This window comes from Lepisma saccharinum, chromosome 2, assembly GCF_977018435.1.
Source record: "Lepisma saccharinum chromosome 2, izLepSacc3.1, whole genome shotgun sequence".
Lineage (NCBI taxonomy): Eukaryota > Metazoa > Arthropoda > Insecta > Zygentoma > Lepismatidae > Lepisma > Lepisma saccharinum.
In genome coordinates, this window is record NC_139230.1 from 47,910,325 (window position 1) to 47,923,436 (window position 13,112).

The window sequence follows — 13,112 nt, forward strand, 5'->3', positions numbered from 1 at the left end:
CCAGTGACAGTGTGGTTGGTAATGATTGTAATTTTTGTAACTATTATAATTAATATATAACTGCACCTGTATAAACAAAGAAGCGTTGATGGAAAATTAATGTTGTTCTTTTTAGGTTGAACGAGTTATAAAATATGATTGTACTATAACTTATTAGCAGTTAACCTACCTCCTGCATCATTATTTGCAAATCCGAAAAATAGCACTTGAGCCTGAAATATCTGTGAAAAAACTAGCTCAAATTTTGCGTGATATTGATAAAGCAAAATTACTTGCTGACCATAAGTCAAAGAAAGGGGTCGAAAGGGACTTATTACCTAATCAGCAAGAGAAAATAACTAGTCTTGGATTACTTGGTTGACACTCATTCTATAATTGGTTATTCTTTTACCAATTATGGTAATTTTTGTAATTATCATAATTAATATATAACTGCAACTATATAAATAACAAAGAAAGAAGTGATTCAATAACAAGATTATTTCTTGAATTTAGTAGTAAAATAAAGTGTAGGCCTGTAAGGACCCCTTAAAGTAAGTAAGTTTATCATACGGCACGGGTAAGCTAAGGTTAAGCTGGGTTCCACACACATCTGAAGTTAATAATACTGTTGACTGGAAAATTGATGTTGAAGGAACGATGTGAGAAGTATCTGACAACAATTATACAAAATGCCGGCCCTGGTGGCCGAGCAAGTTGAGTGGTCGACTCATTATCTCGCCACCGAAAGTTCCTGGTTAGAGTCCTGCCTGGTTCCTTTGTGAGTGTACTTGTACGTTCATCAAATCACCATTCATCTTCATCGTCGCTATTAGCCTAAGAGGGACAAAAAGTGGCATAAAATTGGAATTATATCAATACAAGAAAATGAGAAAGAATAGATTAGGAAACTTAGAAATGTATTTTGGGTCATAGAAAAGCCCGGGACGTTACTACAACACACTTTTCACATGTTACTCTTTTGACAGTATTCTTACTCAGATAAAGTATTTACTTTCAGATCTACTGTATACATTATTTATAATGAAAATTATATACAATAATCATTGACTAATATAAATCGACCAGAATTTTATGTTCATTCCAGTGAGAAAATTTTCATAATGCCGTAAATTTCAACTATGTAGTTTCAAGTTAGCAAATTTTCATAATGTCGCAAATTTCAATTATATAGTTTCAAAATTACTAAGAGATTTCTGATTTTAAAAATTTATTTAGGTTGTTACTTTTCATTTTAGCGCAATCCTATACAAACTATTGATTTCCTAATTTCAATCATAAATATTTCAATACAGTTACCATGCAGTTATGATTTACCAATATTTTATGGATATTTCTTTTTTTCAAATTATAATTAGGTATATCCATATCTGATTTAATGCTAGCTTCCAAAACAAAGATAGAACATTTGTTTCCAACTTTCTGAAACTTAATATGTAATCAAAATCTAATTAGAAAAAACTCTCAACGTGCGGAATAGCGATCATAATGAAAATAATAAGTTGGCCATTATTCGACTGGAGCCGCGGTGGTCTAGTTGGTAGGGTGTCTGACTGCCATGAGGGAGACCAGAGTTCGATTCCCGAGGTGGGTAATAAAGCGGCTCTGGGGCTCATCAAGTCTCAAATAAATGAATACCTGGGGCAAGCCTGGTTAAGGCGGCTGGAGCGTGGTGATGATCACATTTCCAAAATGGCCGAGATGGAAGAATGTGCAGAGCCTTACCTAAACAACCACCCGCTATATATGCCCCATGGTATGGTGCAAAGTAATCTTGACCATTATTCGACGAATTAATAGACGATTAAAATTAGTCGATGGTAGTCATCAGTAGTCCATATCCAATTACGATAGATACTACATTCCTCTATGTTTACATTACTTCAATTAAAACTTGAGTACTTGGGGGAGATTATGCTAAATTCGCTATTTCGCATGTAAATTTTCCTGGCGAATATTTATCTGCAAATTGCGTAATTACTGCCAGACAGAATTAATTAAAATGAATTAATTGAATTCATTTTAAGTTGGATCCAAACCACTGTCCAATGTGCCTCTGCCGGAAATCGAACCCAGAACTCTTTTATAAGGTGATGATGCCACTACGCTATCGTGCACACAACGGAACAACTGGTCAAATTGGGAACTAAAAAAAAAAACGTGTCACATATTTGCCTCTTCCCCTAAGAACATTTACTAAATTTTATGTTCTTATAGAATAGACACGTACAGTGCGTTTACCACAATAATGTCTTGAAATCACACAAGGTGTGTAGATGTAAGATTCTACACTCTGCAGTTAAAGATTAAGCTGGCCGTGTTTATATTCTGGAAATGCTGGGCGAAGTCCAGAACAATAGCTCATGAGAAAAATCAATGATACTGTAACCTACAGAGATTCAATGTGGTAAGCGTGCATGTCAATTAAGAAGCCTGTCGTAAAATGCTATTATATCCTGAGGGTTGGGAGCGTTTACAAGAGTTTCAAAAGAATTGAATATTTAAGGTTTTCCACCACTCTTTTAATTACTGAAATCTGAGTCATCATAGCACTCATAATTTCCGCCTTGAAGGCTGAATTTTCGCTGGCTTGGCCTTTATTTAAGAACTTTAAAGAGACGAATTTAAGGCTTTCGCTTTGAGAACGAATGCTCATTTGCGAGAGTAGTTTACGTTTGATGGAAACAAGTTTCTCTTAAAGTAAGTATTATAACGGAGAGATTGAAAATGCAAATTATTTTATCTTGACAACTGAGCCATCTTCTATTGGTAGGTTTATGGTTTAGGTAATTCGGTTGGGCGTGTATGTAATATATACAAGGATCGGCCAAGTGAAAGTGAGATAATTGTATTACCGTCGTTGTTTAAATTCACAGAGCTTTTGCGTTTGCACGGATGTATAGCGTTGTATATTCCTATCCTATCAGGACGCAAGCTGTTATCGTCGGAAAAATGTAAGAGTGCTGTGTGCACGTGTTGAACCGTGTAGACTTCCTACGGTCGTGACATGGATTCATCCCAACAGACCCAGAGAGCAGTTATTCAATTTTTGATGTCATAAGCCAAAATGTATTGCCGTATGAACGTTGTGTAAGGGAATGAGTGTCTGTCAGGGTGTACAGTGTTCCGATGATGTAGTGGCAAGAGTGTGCCAAGATTTGCTGCGACGCTTCAGCGAGAAGAACCTCGACCAACCTCCCTATAGTCCCGACCTGTCGCCCTGTGATCACCACATCTTCGGGCCAACAAAGAAAGCTCTAAGGACCATCGGTTCGCTAACGACGCTGAGGGCCAGGACGCCGTTGAAGAATGGTTCCGCAGTCTACCACGGACATTGTTCGCTCAGGGTGTCCCACATTCTGTTGACGCACTGCTATGAGTATCGGATATGTAGCTCCTCTTACTTCCCGCATGTTCACATATTACAACCAATAAACCATGCCGGAAAGAAAATCAAAAGTCTCACATTATTATTGTTTTCCAAAAGAGGATAACTTAAAACAAAAATGTATTGTTCCTCCTCAAAATAGAAGGTAATCATGTTCTCAACTGCGTTAAAAATCATCAGTAGATTGATTTCAGAGAAATACAGGAATGCAATTAAAAAATATATAATATTTCGAATTAATTAGATACATTCAAAAAGCTATATTAAACATTTGAAGACTAAAATTCGTAAACGCTGTAAGTGCCACAATAATTCAAACGCCGTTTACCACGTTAAAATGTGAAATGTGCAATGCTTTATAATGTGGTAAACGTGGTAGTCCTCTAAGTAGTTCAAAGGGCGTGTAAAGAAGTCACTAGTGTGAACGTTCTCACGGGCTGATGTGCGGAACGATGAGATTTCCCAACACTTTTGCTTTTGGCACTTACAACGTTTACCACTTTTAAACCTCATTTTCTTCAGTCATGTAACTTAAAATGAACGGTGAAATTCAATTTGTAACTAATTTCTGTGTATGGTATCCTTCATTTCTTAGCAAATTTCATATTTAAGTTATCGACATAACTTCAGTACGCATTGGATGACAAAATTGTGTACTTTTTTCTGCTTATATTTAATTCTCAGCAAACTGAATAAAAAATATATCTGAGTAATGGAATATAAAGGGTAATAGACCAGGTGAATTCTTGAAGGATTTCTTCAATGATTTACAAATTTATACCACGCTTTATAAACGTGAACAAAAACTGTTTTGATGTACCTAGGTAAACAGTATAAATAATAGGGCACACAATGAGTAATGACTTCAGACTCCGACAAAGAAGAACGAAATTTATCATTTTTCCTTTGTTTATGATTTGCTTTTCAAACTTTAACCTATATATACGTTTAATTCCTGTTTGCTTTTGACTATTATTAGAATGTAAAGTGTTCAAGAAATCATAGTTTTCATCACACGTTTTAAAGAAAGATTAAAAGTTTAAAGAAAAAAATGTGGAGTATAGAGTATAAATCCGTCATTTATGGAATTATTCATTTATTGAAATCATTAACAATTTATTTATTTAACAATACGTATATGAATGTGATTTTCGTATGAAAGGATCAGTGGGATTATATTTCGGGAAAATCTACGCAGTGTTTAGGAATTAATCGGCTTATATCTCTGATCATTTCTCGAATGCATCAGTTGGTAGCATATGGTTGAAACTGAACCATCTGGTTTTTGCCATGCAAATCTCCCACATTGTTTGATTCTTACTAGTGCGCGGATAAAAATATTACGTCCGCTTCCACGAACTCTTTGACTTTTATTCGCTCAAACCAGGTGTAAGCATCCGTCAGCTATCGGCGAATTCCTGAACATTTGTGAGATCAAAATAATTCATTAGAGAATTTGCTAGCCATCTCTTTTCTTGCATTTAATTCTTACATATTGCATTATAACGATAATGATTAAAATATACTCTTTGCAAAATTAATATCTTATTATAAAATTTCTGCTATGTTGCGCGGTTTTGTCACAGACACAAGTCTGTGCTCTGGCAATATGCACAATTTACGAATGGTTTTTCTCTTGAAACATTATTTTCAGATATTCTCCAGCACAATATCACTGAAAACCAACTGAAGGTTTGCATATATTTACTTAAATATAATACTTGTAAGGGAGTGGCAAACACACATTCTTCTACTTATATTACTTTAGGAACGTAAGTACTGATGTTTTCATACGGGAATCTCTGAAGCAAACGAGCGAAAACTGTCCTATTCGCAAGTAGGACTCAAGAGAGCTCGACCAATCAATGCGTGAGAGGAGAAGTGAATGTATGGAGGAGAAAGGCGACTACCGCTACCAGCCATTTGCAGCAGCGCGCACTGCTTTGCTCCTCCTACTCGCTTTCTGCCCTTTTGTACCGTTATGTGTGGCCTTGCTACACAGATTCCAGAGACAGATAGTATTCGTATTTAATGCTACTGTAATGAAAGCAATATGTATAATTACTATTCAAAGTTGTAACAATTTTAATAATTTTATTTTTCGTAATAAAGTATATCTTATGTACAAGGTTGCATTTTATATGTTGAAATTACGTATCAGCCACTGTGCAAAGGTATAGAAGAGCATCTCATGCTTCTTTTTTTACGGAATATCGTTTATTAGATTATGTATACATTAATTTTTATTACACACGTCTGGAACCTAGTATAAAACTGAAATTATTTCAACTCGGTATAAAATATCCTTGGATACAAAATCCAAAATACTTGCATTTTAATGTTGTCTTTATCCAGCACTGTTAGGGAAGGTTTCTCTGTTACGTACTTAAGTGGAAAACTGTTGAAAGTTTCAGAAAAGCTCTTGGAGTTGTAGATGGAAACTTCAGTCGGAAAGTAGTGAAAAATCAGAGATCGATGGGAACTGGCGTCGCAGAACCATTAATAGCAGACGTTGAATTCTGAGCGAAGCTATTGGAGACTGAAAGGTCGCTCAATTCCTGAAGATGCTATCACGGATCTACTTATATCAGAGAAATGTTTCCGCCTGAACGTGATGTGAGAAGTACGTTTAACCTCAGATATCTCGATATGTGAGATCTAGCAATTTTACCCAGTCGTTCTTGCCATTTTTGGACAACGTTTTTCTGATTTGAAATTCTATTATTTTCAAATATTTCAATTGAAATCTATCTTTCCAAATAATTTGAAATCACTACGTGTTTAGTTGATTAAAAATTTGTAACCTAATCTGGTTCTTAAAAATAACACACTGTAGGCATGTATGAGGGTTGGAGCTTAAGTCATAAAAACTATTTTTTTCTCAATAGAACGTACCACGCGAAGTTCGTAGACACGTTACTAGATGGCAGTGTGATGTACTGTTATCACACAGAGGGCGGTGATAATTCAGTGGCGAGTCAAACGCCATGCAGAATGGACATGACTGACGTGAACAGCTTTCGTGTATCAAAATAGCCGTTCTTCGGAGAAAAAATGCCAAAGAATTCCACAGGAAGCTGTGAGGAATAATGTCCTACCCTACCGAACTGTCGCGAGATGGTCAGCACCATTTCATCGAGGACGCGTATCAACGGTCAGGACGACATGTGAGTGCGGGAGCCAATATGTCGCCATCGATGAATGTTGTCAGTACTTATGAACCAGAGCTCAAACTTCAGTCAGCGGAATTGCGACATTCAGGTTAGCCATGCAGTAAGAAGCTTCGACAAAACCCTTTGTTCTTGAAGCTGATGGTTACTGTGGCTTATGACGTCATGGAGTGGCGCAACAGTTACAGCTGCCTAATACAGAACCTTCCTGCAGAAATATTTACGTTGTGCCATTAGGGAAAAATGTCCTGATCTTCAAAACAACGCCCTCATTTTTCATGATAACGCAACAACGCATACAGCAGCGTGTGTGTGAGTGCTGGGAATGGGAAGTTCTGGAGCACCCACCATACTCGCCGGAGGCGTGTCCGTGTGATTCCGACCTGATGCCCAAATTGAATTGAACCATTGCGTGAAAGAAGGTTTCGGACACGAGAGGTCATTGCCAATGATGTGGAAAGTGAGATGTTCCGATTTACACAAGGTGAGGCTGATGGCATTCGTTCCCTAACATATCGTTGGCAGCGTATTGCGGACGCTCTCGGGGATTACATCGAGAATTCAATGGGCGAATATTTGTGCAACCCTTTTTTTATATGAAATGCTAATGTGTGCTTTCTGACTAATAAATACATGTAGAACATTTCTGTCGTTTTTGGATGATGGCTTGCTTTCCTCTCCTACACCTGGTACACCTGATCTGCATTGATCATGCTTTCCGAAGTACCATACACTGCCCCTTCCATTTGATTATTACGAATTTTCGTGCCGGTACCGTATAGTCGAGAAAATAATAGTTGCTACGATGCTCCAACCATCGTACTTAGGATAAGGGTGATATGGATTATGATACCTTCCTGTAATTTTTAGGTTACATACATTACGATAGTAATTTAATAGTAAACACACACTTACTCACACACTCTTACACATACACACACACATACGTGTATACATGTGTGTGTGTTTACTATCCTTTTGGAAATTTGTATAAACACACATGCCTGTACACAAACATATTGAGCCGGCCTCCGTGGCGGAGTATTTAGCATAGCATAACGATACCAGGGGTACAGGGTTCGAATCCCGGCCTGGGCATGGATGTTCTTTGTGAGTGTCCGTTCATCAATTTCATCATATCATCCCTCATCTTCGCGATTAGCCAAAAAGTTGCAGATAGGCGAAATTAAATAAACCAAATCAATCAAGCAAACTTGTTATATGTTTCTAGACATATAATATCTTTCCTTTAAAATACTTTCTGAAACCTTTCTACATCATACATTGCACAAACATTAAATGATGTATTACACCATTTGGTATGCCAACGAAGTTGCCACTATAAGAGAACTATACCTTTACAGTATAATTTAAAGTTTTACCTTTTTATTTACAGTCGAAATGAGTTTATCATTTTTGAAATAATGCAAACAACATATCCTGGATGTATTCTTAACATGGACATTCTGATATCCATATTGATTCACAAACAATCAGGGCTTTATTTCTTTAGTGGTTTATATTTTGGTGCACAAATTTGGTAACCTACACTGAAATTTGCCTTTGTGTTGCATAATAAATACTTATAACGTTTTGTTACTAAGCAAAACTTTCTGAATGTTTAGAGTGACTTTCACTAAGGTGTGCCTTATTTAAATATATATTCGCGGTTTGCCCACTTAAACTTTGTTTTGCAAATCTCGTTTAGACAAGAGTAACTTCACTGTACGTGTGTTCGATCATTTCACATAATTTCAACACTCAGACGTCAAACAAAATTCGAAAGGCATGATATGAAACGTTACTTGATGAGTCCCTACCTGCACTGCACGCTCAGCATTAAGATTTCAAGACTCAGAATTGTTTCAGAAGTACTCTCTTCTGTGTACATATTTGCGCCTGCATGGAGCAGATGGAAATGAATTACCTTTATTCTCTGCTGTTTGTTCTACATTATTCAATGCAAGTTCTATTTGCTTAACTGGAGCAATGTGTTCAGGCAGAAAGGAATTGTGGTTGTGTATCTATTCTTAAAATTGATTATATTTTAATGCAATGTAAGCATGGAATCTAGTCAACTCATTACACAAGAAACAAAGTGCAAATTGCAAGCATCTTGAATAGGATTAATTTTATTTTCAGAAGGGAACATTTCATCTCGTCATACAAGCAGAACAAATCCTAATGAAAATTTCAAATACGAGATAATTACTATTATCGAGCCTACTAGTGTAAAGTCACATGAAATTTAACTATCAATTTCGTTATTAAAGGAATCTTGGGTTCATATTTGTAATTGGCAAACTCAGTTTTTTTTTCAAAACGCACCAGAATTGCATTGCATTATAAAAATTCACTTTAGGAAAAGCGAACTAGATATACGTATTCTTTGCATGTGTCATGAAAATACGAAATAAATTAAACCGTATCGCAATGTTAAAACGGCGATGGGATCGAACCAAAAACCTTTATATTGAGTTGGGTGGTGTGATTATTCATCATTCATCTTTCAGATGGTTATCATTCGCTTGGCCTAAATGTGATATATGCGAGAGGTTACATTTAAAGGAATGGCGATAGAATTAACTTAAGTTAGATATGGGTTTTGTACTCTCCATGACTGAACCGATATGGATATTGGTAAGTAGAGGATAATACTTGCCTCACAAATAGATGAAGGTTATTCCATAGATTGTCCTCTCAATAATGGTAATTGACACACATCTGACTTTCCAGTCAGAGTTCACTCTCCTCATGCACCACTGTCCAATAATCGTCCCTCCAACTTCCTTGCTCTATCCCGTCCACTCGCCAACTGTCCATCCTCTCTCCCTTCCAACTCGCATGCCACATACGTCTCCCAAGTCAATCACCTAACCTTTGCCTGATTACTTATTCAGCATTCCTTTATCTGCTTTGTTAAGACTTGACACTTCTTACCCAATACCTTGGGTACGATACGAAACTTATTATTAACTTTTAAAACTAGTTAAAATTTACAGTGTAGTAAAATTGGAAGAACATGATTGACATCTAAATTATATTCTACTTCAAGTTAATTGCAATGCTTAATTTATTACTTTTATTTTACTTCGATCTTCTGTCACTTTTGGCTAATCATGAAGGTAAAGATGAAAGGTGATAAAATGAAATCACAAACGCACTTGAACAGGGCACAACACAAGCCCTACATGCTGGCTGTGAGTGCAGACCGGTGAGCCTCGTTATACTCTGTCCATGAAATCTCTAGAGCAAAGCCTTGCATAGCGACAGCGAAGGAGAGTGGCGGGGGGGGGGGGGGGGTCGAGTGGACAGAGCGAAGCAGTGCACGCTGCTGCGAAGGCTGGTAACTGCAGTCATTTTCACCCCTCCATGCAATCCCATTCCCTCTCACGTGTTCATTGGTGGAGCCGTCTCGCGTCACTATTTGCGCAGGGACTTGTTTTCGTTCGCTTCCTTCAGAGATAACCGCGACAGAGTATAGTATGCAAAAACACAGTCCAGGGTGTACTACGTGGATGAGAGGTTGGCATTTGGGCGTCTTTAGACATGGTCACCCATTACATCCCACAATACTTAATGATGCTTAGTGTATCTGATGTTATGTTTTCGAAAGCGATACTGTCACTCACAGCATACTCTCAATGAGCAAGATATGTTGTTTTGTCGATGGCATAGTGGTAACGTCGGCGCCTTGTAACCAAGGGGTCCGGGGTTAAATACCCCGCGGAGGCACATCGCGCAGTGGTTTGGATACCACTTTAAACTGTCGGCTCAGTCCCGATTAGCCTATCTGTGCATAAAGTGGACTGGAAACCAAACTCAAACAGAAAACAATGCTATTTTGTGTAAAGTGTTTTCGAATATCGTCTCGCTCGACGTGAGCCATAACAAATTTCGACCAGGTTTGGTTAATGTTTAGTGCATACTTAGGAAATATTACGCTGCGTTTTCCTACGTATAACTTCAGCGTGTTGCTTAAAAATGCTACATAACGATACAATACATAGAAATCCAAATACATTTAAGTTGGAAAGCATTCGAAAAAGTGTGAGTGATGCAGAAACACTTATCATTTTTTCTACGAAAGAAATTCCCCAAGGATTCGAAAGCTATTCTCTTGGCTGACCGTGCCACCGCATGAGGCAAATAATGTTCGCAGTACTCTAATCTGAGTTCAGATGCAAGAATGGAAGAAAGCGAAGAAGAAAGAGTAAACGATTCGGTTCCGGAGTTCTAGTGTCCTTTTCCTTCCTATTCCTCGGGTAGGTCTTTGTTTCCTCCAGAGCATGAAGCAACATATCATCGAAATTTGTGGTCTTCCTTCTCGGTCTTTCTAAGAGTCCGGACAGATCCCAGCTCCTTTGGTCTTTACTTATGATTAATATCCACGGATCTCATTCCCGACATAACGTAATTTCCTGCGTTTAATGGTCAGACGTTTGTGTGACTACGCGACTTTGCTTTTCCCAATCTCAGTGAACATGTCTTACTTCCATTGCTAAAATATATTTACTGTTCTTCCTCGAAAAACAAACCATTGTTCGTTCATAAAATATAATAATGCAATTATGATATTCTGTAATTGACATTCCGTTGTGTTTATCATTTCTTTTATTTCATATAATGATATTCCTGCCGTATCATTACAATAAAGTAGTGTGTTAAAAATCAAAGCTAATTAACTAAAGTGCAAAGTAATTAACACATTCATCATTTCTATAGCTGAGTGATACAAGTTGTCGTTTTCATAATTTTATTAAAGATTTGTCGTATCAAATGTTTGAACGAATTATATTAAGGTTTAAACAGAGATAAGGGTTTGAAGACAACCACACAAGTTTCAAGACAGCCACGCACGCCACTGTGTTTCTTTCTTTATAATTTACCATGATTTGTTTCAAAAGTTCGTGTATAAGGTTTGGATATTTTTTTTTGGCATTGAACATTAAAGTTAGATTATGTGCACATTCATAAGTTCATTTGGATAAAAATCCCTCTTCAAAATCAAATGACTGCTACACATAACCACTTTTATTACATGACTTCGGGGGTCCATAAATAATTTCAGTTTCAGTTTATGTCGAATGTTGAAATGTTATGTCCTAGTTGTACTTTTCAAAAATAGTGTATTTTGTAATAATATTCAATGTAATGTTTTTTCTTCTTTCCTTGAATCTTTTCTTGAGAACTAATACTGTACTTACAGAACTGGAAGCATCCCTTCACATAAACGTCAGATAGAGCTCTAGAATCTTCAACGCCCTAACTTTCCTCATGGCATCAATCTTACTGCACTTGGTATTCTCCAATCTCCCCACTTCCCATTTTTCTATGCCATCGACTGAGAGCCAGCAAACAAAAAGTATCTCCGTTGAAGACGTGCGAGAAATCATTCGTCCTCTGAACTATTTCAACCCCTCTTACAAAGTGGGCCAAGAAACTAGAACATTCTCTACATTCGTGCCCGATGCTCTACCGCTGCTGAAAGTCGCCGTCCATTACACGAACTGCAATGCGAAAAATACCGAGACTTTTTGGATGCAAAACATTTAAGTAAAAATCTCTTGAAACGAAATGAGTTTCTTAAAGTTTTATTCTCTATGCGAACGTCTATATTTCTTCCCAATTAACAAGGAGCTCGTAGCGATACAAGGAGATATATCAAAGATATGCATATTTATTTCGAACACATAGAGGTGCTGACTGTACCAGTGACCATTATTTAGTAATTGCTAAATTAAGAGAGAGACTCTCAGTGATAAATCATAAGCAACAAAATCTAAAAGTTCTAAAATTTGATACAGGAAAGTTTACTGATGAAAGAATTAAGAAAGATTACCAAATTAAACTGTCAAATAGATTTGATGTTTTGCAGGATTTAAATGATGATGAAAATATAAATGAAACAGACGTAAATAAGAATTGGGAGCACATACGTAATGCAATAGAATCAGCAGCTAAAGAAAGTATAGGATACCATAAACCGAGAAAAAGTAAGCCATGGTTTGATAATGAACGTCATAATCTAATAGAAATAAGAAATCAGGCTAGACTTAGGTGGTTAAATAACTCTGATGATACAAATCTAAACAATTATAATAGAATAAAGCGAGAAGTTAACAGCACGTTTAGAAGTAAAAAAAGAGATTACTTGAAAAGCAAAATTAACGAAATTGAAACAAACAGCAAAAATAAAAATATCAGAGATTTATATAAAGATGTAAATGAGTTTAGAAAGGGGTGGCAACCTAAAGTAAACTTGATAAAAGATAAAGACGGTGATTTTCTAGCTGACCCAAGCGATATTATAAATAGATGGAAGAACTACTTCAATGACCTTTTAAATGTCCATGTAGCAGATAAATCAGAAGTAAATGAAGTCCACACAGCAGAACCTTTAGTTCCAGAACCTAACTTGACTGAAGTTAAAGATGCTATTAAAAGGCTAAAGAATAACAAAGCACCTGGCATTGATTTAATGCCAGCTGAGTTAATTAAATATGGTGGAAATTCATTAATATGTCAAATTCATAAATTAATTTGTTTAATAT

At 36.6% G+C, this 13,112-nt stretch overlaps 1 protein-coding gene across 3 annotated transcripts in view; it reads left to right on the top strand.

The window, feature by feature from the left end:
* Positions 1-13,112, top strand: part of LOC145984022 (ligand of Numb protein X 2-like) — an 881,878-nt gene that overhangs the window by 81,908 nt on the left and 786,858 nt on the right. The window lies entirely within an intron of this gene.